We start from the raw sequence: 6,336 nt of genomic DNA, 5'->3' as shown, positions 1-6,336 counted from the left end.
TATCTCTAATGCATTTTTGTAAAAAAAAAAAAGAAAAAGAGTATCGGACAGTGCTATATATCTTGAAGCCTATCCCCCAAAAGATTTTCAATTTAATTTTTTCTCCTCTTTGCTCCAATAATCCATAGTGAGAGTCTTTTATTTACAAATAAATCATTAGAAAAAAAAGTTCTCAAGCATATACAGCTCTCAAATGGAACAAAAATTCATTTCCAAATTCCAACTTATTACTAAGGAATTCATAAATGAGGTTGTTATGGTATAAGAGGGAGGACATCATTAGTCCTACATTGGTTGTGAGTCAAGGAGAACTCTGATGTATATAAAAAATTAGGAAAAAATCATCCTTCTTATGTGAGGTATTTTTTGGATTGGAATCTATATGGACAAAATTGTGAGGCCTATAGGCCAGATGGACAATATCTTATATTAAGCTATGAGCCCTTGACTACAGCAGTGGCATTCCAGGTAAGGTACTACCTCTGTAACTGTGGGGCTCCTCCTGTCTATGTACAGATTGTGGTAAAAATAAGGAGGAGGGCACCTCTCGTCTGTACACAGAGGTCATGATGGGTATGTGAAAAATAAAAATAAAAAAAAGTAGAATAAAGAAAGCAAAAAATCTGAAATGTAGGAACAAATTTTCTGTATTTGTTAGTTTTTCCGAAAAAAGCATGCTTTCTACAAAATGTTCTTTGAAACAAAAATACCTTTATAATATCAGGCTGTGAAGATGGCATAACAAAGTTCAGAATCCCTATGAGAAATGAGATATTCATTACAATATTCTAACTTCATGTTCCTTCTAAAACAGCAAGAGTCTTTTTGATTAAGAAAGAAACAATCAGCAACTAAAGCTTCAGGATTACACACTACAGAAAATAATACAGATCCTTCGAATGAATATCACCAACCCTCAAGCTCACTGGAATTTAATCCATTCTCTACTTCCAAGAATATAGGGAACACCCCATAAAAAAAACTCCCTTTGGCTTTGAGAACTCCTTCCACAAATGAGACGCAGAAGGGAGAAAATTGGACTAATGACTCTTCTACAATGGATAGTTAATCACGTTGCATCAGCAAGAGTACCACTTAGAAACTTCCACCACCATATTCTGAGTAGAATAAGATTAAAATCCCCAAACTATTTAACACCACCCTGTCATTTGGTTTTGCAAAGCTGCTGACAGAAACCCCCATTAACAGAGATAATAAACCTTTCCAAAAGAAGAACATCTGAACACAATCCAATCTATTGATAACCCAATTAGAAGCCTTAAATATAGAAAACAAATACATAGGAAGATTAGAATGCACCTAGTTCAATAAAACAAAGCAATATCCCATAGACAGTTATTACAGAACTAGATAAACTTCTTTCCGACTTATCAATCAGAAGAATCCAGTCAACCTTCTTCAAATTACCAGCCTCAAAAGAAAGCCTTGATACTTGATGGAATAAGATCCAAGTTTATAGTTTAAAATTTATGAGATGCAAATCAGTAAGTTCATAAGGCTGAAGGTAAGAGACTTTTGAATAAATATAGGATAACCTTAAGCAATATCATTCTGCCTGCCTCCCAACTATATCAAAATATCATCTGCATAATAAGAGAAACAATTTTAAGGTCGAACAAAGGGTCAAGTCCAGTCACAAGACTGTTCGATTAAACTCATTGTCCTAGTCAAAAGATCAACTACAAGAATGACGATAAAAGTATATAAAGGATCCCATTGCCTCAAAACCTTTCTGATAATAATCCACCCAATTAGGAGCCTTCAATATAGAACGAAAATACGTAGGAAGATTAGACTGCACCTAGTTCAATAAAACAAAAAAAATCTCCAATAGATAGAGTTATCACAGACAACTAGACGACCTTCTTTCCAACTTATCAATCAGAAGAATCCAGTCAAACCTTCTTCAAATTACCAGCCTCAAAAGAAAGCCTTAATACTTGATAGAATAAAATCCAAGTTTATAATTTAGATTTTATGAGATGCAAATCAGTAAGTTCATGAGGCCAAAAGTAAGAGATTTTGAAAAAATATAGGATAACCTTAAGCACTATCATTCTGCCAGCTCCCAAAAAATATCAAAGTATATCATCTGCATACTGAAGATAAACAATTTTTGTGCCAAATAAAGGGCCAAGTCCAGTCAAAAAACTATTAGATTAAGTTCAATGTCCAAGTCAAAAGATCGACCACAAAAATAAAAAGCAAAGGATCCCCTTAAGTTGAACCCTTTCTAATAATAATCCATTTTCTGAAACACCATCACAGAACTTGCATGCTAATAACTACTCTAAATTAAAGAAATCCATTTATTCTCATCATTATTGAAAAGAAATATTGAGCATCTAATTAATTGATGAGAAGTGCTCACAAAGAGTACTTATTCTTGCACTTGCACCATTTGAAGATGCATCCAATTTTTTTGCTCTCCAAAAAACAAGCATAGAAAAGCATGTACAAAGTGCATCCAATTCCTTTGCACTCCCAAAAAAATGGCATAAGAAGGCGTACAATTGCAAACCATATTCAGAAAACCTACATAGAAAAATTTTTGAAATTTCCATTGAATGTGATCCCTCCATCAACCATAACAGTTTATCACTTCAACCATCCAGACTAAGTGAACTGCTGCTCGTCTCAATGGCTGTATTCCCCCTATCTAGTAACTAGAGATTTTGGATTCAGGCCTTGGATTGCAAAATATGACCTGGATAATTATACTCAAGACATTCTGCCTCCCATTCTCTCCCCACACCACCACCACACCAACACCACCGCCCCCCCCCCCCCTCCCCACAAACAAAAAAAAAAAAGAGGTCCCAGACTAAAGCTTGAACATTAATTCCATCTTACTGTAAATAAGTGAAAATTTTATGGCAAAAAGACTTCATACTGGCATGCAACGTAAAAGTCCAGCCAAAGGCTCTTTAGTCAAAGAAGTTGACCATAAAAAACGTAGTTTTCTAATTTTCTTAGGATTTAAGAACATGCCAAGCGGTACATGTATTATTGCATACGCTATAGTCCCTAGAGTCCAGAACATGCTCAATGCCAATAAAAGAACAGTAGACACCGTCTTCAACAAAACGTGTTGACTCCTCCATCTTTTTCCCAGAGAGAGAGAAAAAGAACGGTAGACCAATGAGTCCAGGACAAATAATAGCTATGTGCTGGTCAGGAAACAGTTGCACGAGTCTTCTGATGATCAGATGGTTCAAGATCATCTGTTTCCCTCAAATTTACAGTCCAGATCAGCAAAAACCAGAACTACTTTAACGACAGCAAACCCGGACTCGGTTCTACATCTTTTCAAGCAACTAGGGTGAAACATGGGAAAGAATCTGCTGTAGTTAAAAAAAAAATAAAATTATAGGATATTTTTTTAATTTTAACTTAATTTTATTTAAAATTTTTATATATTTAAAAATTTTAAATTTATCTTTCTAATTATCGATATATTTCAATATGATCCAATCATTCACTTTTCAATAAATGATATCATCTTTTCTGAACAAAAATGTCCCTCGCTTATGAATGGATTTGAAAGTAGAAGAGGATAGGGGGAGGAGGAGGCCATCATAGAGGGAAATGGCTTACGGACAACTTGGAGGATGTTGGGTGGATGTCTGGCCAGGACACCACCTAACAAGTGGTATCAGAGCAAGGTGGTACAAGGACGCAGATTGCAGTGGTGGTGAGCAAGACTGAAGATGGAGAAGACAAGAACAATCAAGATGAAGATCAACAAGTTCGATGGTAAGAGCAATTTCTCCTTGTGGCAGGTAAGGGTGAAGGACGTGCTCATCCAACAGGGGTTGATCGATGCTCTCTTGTGCGATGAGAAGCCGACCACCATGGAGGTGAGGGATTGAAAGTAGCTACAGATGCAGGTGGTGAATACCATCCGCATGTACCTGACGGATGAGGTGGTGATCCATGTGCTGAGCGAGACTTTCCTGACGGTGCTGTGGTCGAAGCTCGAGGAGTTGTACATGGCGAAATCTCTCACCAACACTCTTTTCCTTTGGAGGCAGTTTTACCAACTACGGATAACTGAGGGACAGAGCGTGCAGGAGCATCTCAGCCACTTCCAGAAGATCCTCACCGACCTTCTCAGCATTGACGAGAACGTTGAGGAGAAGACCAGGGCGCTGGTTTTGCTGGCGTCGCTTCCCCCTTCGTACGAGTCCGTGGTGACTGCTCTTCTAGTGGGGAAGAGCACTATCAAGATGGACGAGGTCACCGCGGCGATACTCCAGAATGAGGTTCTCAGGAGGGAGAACCCAGCTTCGAGCTCAGGTGACGGTAGCTCAGCTTTGGTGGCTTCTGGAAGAGCAGGAGGCGGTAGACGGAGCGACAGGAGATCGCAATGAGGGCGGTCTAAGCCCAGGAGGGATTTGAGCAAAATCAGATGTTACCGATGTGAGGAGTTGAGGCATCTAGTCAGAGATTGTCCTCAACTTAAAAATCAGACGGTGGTTGCTGTAGCGACGGCCGGCAGCGATTTAGATGGAGATGTCCTAGAGATATCTGACGAGGTATCTACTTCTTCCCAGCAGTGGATATTAGATTCTGCATGCCTCTATCATGTATGTTGCAAAGAGGAGCAGTTTGACTCCCTGGAGAACAGTGAGGGCACTGTATATCTGCCGGATGGATCGAGCTTTGCGATCAGAGGCATTGGGACGGTCTACTGAAGGACACATGACGGTGCAGTGAGGAGATTGGGGGAGGTCCGATACATACCCGATTTCAGACGGAATCTTATCTCACTTAGCAGACTGGATTCGAGAGGCTACAGGACGGTAGCTGGTGGAGGAATCCTGAGGGTATTACGCGGCGATAGGATTGTGCTGGAGGGGAAGAAGAGGAGCAGAGGATATTATTACCTGGCAGAGAGCCCAGTGCGAGGTGGAGCTTCAGGAGCCAGGCGGAGCCCAGAGCGAGGTGGAGCTCCAAGAGGCAGATCGGGCACGAGACAGGAGATTCGGGAGGACGAGAGGCGACGTCGCAAGGTGAGATTTCTATTGCTGCAGGAAGATGCCCGGAGCAGGTCTCAGGTCAGGAGGAGCACAGCATACGACGGAGATGGGATCGAGCAGCCTGGCTCGACTCCCATGTTTGCCCATCCATGATCAGCAGGCGATTGCCCCAGGGCATGGGGGCGAGGAGATCCAGAAGCTCTCGAAGTTTGGAAGAGGCCGAATATTGAGTCGAGATGGAGATTGTTAGGATTTGACACTTCGAGATTCAGCCCACAGCGAGGTTTGCGGCGAAAAATGGAGTCCAACGAGACCAAGATCACCTGAAACGGAGCTCGGATGGAGGAGATACGAGCTTTTGAAGTCGACACGAGATTCGAGGCGGTGGAGGACCACCGGCGGCGCGGGGGACGCGCGACCCACGCGCGTGGGGGGCCCAGGCGGGCGCGTGGCCCAGCTGGGCGTGCGGCCCAGGCGCGCGCAGGCCCACGCGCGGGAGCAGGCCGGCCCAGGCCAGCGACCTGCTGGCCCTTTGCACCGGTCCATCGTGGACCGAGCGGTCCACAGCTGGGCCTGTGGACTGCGTGGGCGTTTCCCACGCGTTTCTCACGGTCCATGGTATTATTCTGTGGACCGGAGCACGATCGGACGGCCCAGAGAGATTGTGGTCTTGATCCGACGGTCCAGGGGGTTTTTTGGCTTTATTTAGGACTCCTAATCCCTCTCTAATTAAGTTTAAACCTAGTTTTAACCCTTTAAAAGCCTGTGCGTGGAACAGTAAAGGATGTGGTTCGGATTTGCACCGTACGAAGCCGTACGAACCCGAGAAGAGAGAGAGAGGCGGAAACGTTGAGAGAGAAGGAGTAGGAGGCTCCTGGACAACGGTCACCAGGTGTTTCAGGGGTTCAGGGGGTCTTCAAGAGAGAGAGAGCTTTTGTGAGGGAAACTTCTAGTGAGAGAAAATTGGGTGTACAAGGGTTAAGGGTGAGGTCTCCTCTTGTAAAATTTTTTTTTTTCATAGTGAAGTTTGCATGCCCCGTGGAGGCGAGTCCTTTTGTGGCTGATCCACGTATTTTGATTGTTTTTCTTTTGTTTTGTTTCTTCTTTCTTCCTGCTGCATCGCGTGGTATGAAAAAATCTTGGGAGGTGGTGTCCTGGCCAGACATCCACCCAACAGAGGAGGATGAGACGAAAGGAGAGGTAATAGAGGAAAAATGGTGAGGAGGAAATAGAGGGGGAAGAATAGGTTGCTGGTGAGAACGGGTGGATGTGGAGGGGGCTGCCATAGAGGATACAACTCATCGGTGGATTTGGAGGAGGAAAAAGATGAGAA

The sequence above is a fragment of the Elaeis guineensis genome, chromosome 10 (genome assembly GCF_000442705.2).
Source record: "Elaeis guineensis isolate ETL-2024a chromosome 10, EG11, whole genome shotgun sequence".
NCBI lineage: Eukaryota > Viridiplantae > Streptophyta > Magnoliopsida > Arecales > Arecaceae > Elaeis > Elaeis guineensis.
This window is presented reverse-complemented; position numbering follows the sequence as displayed.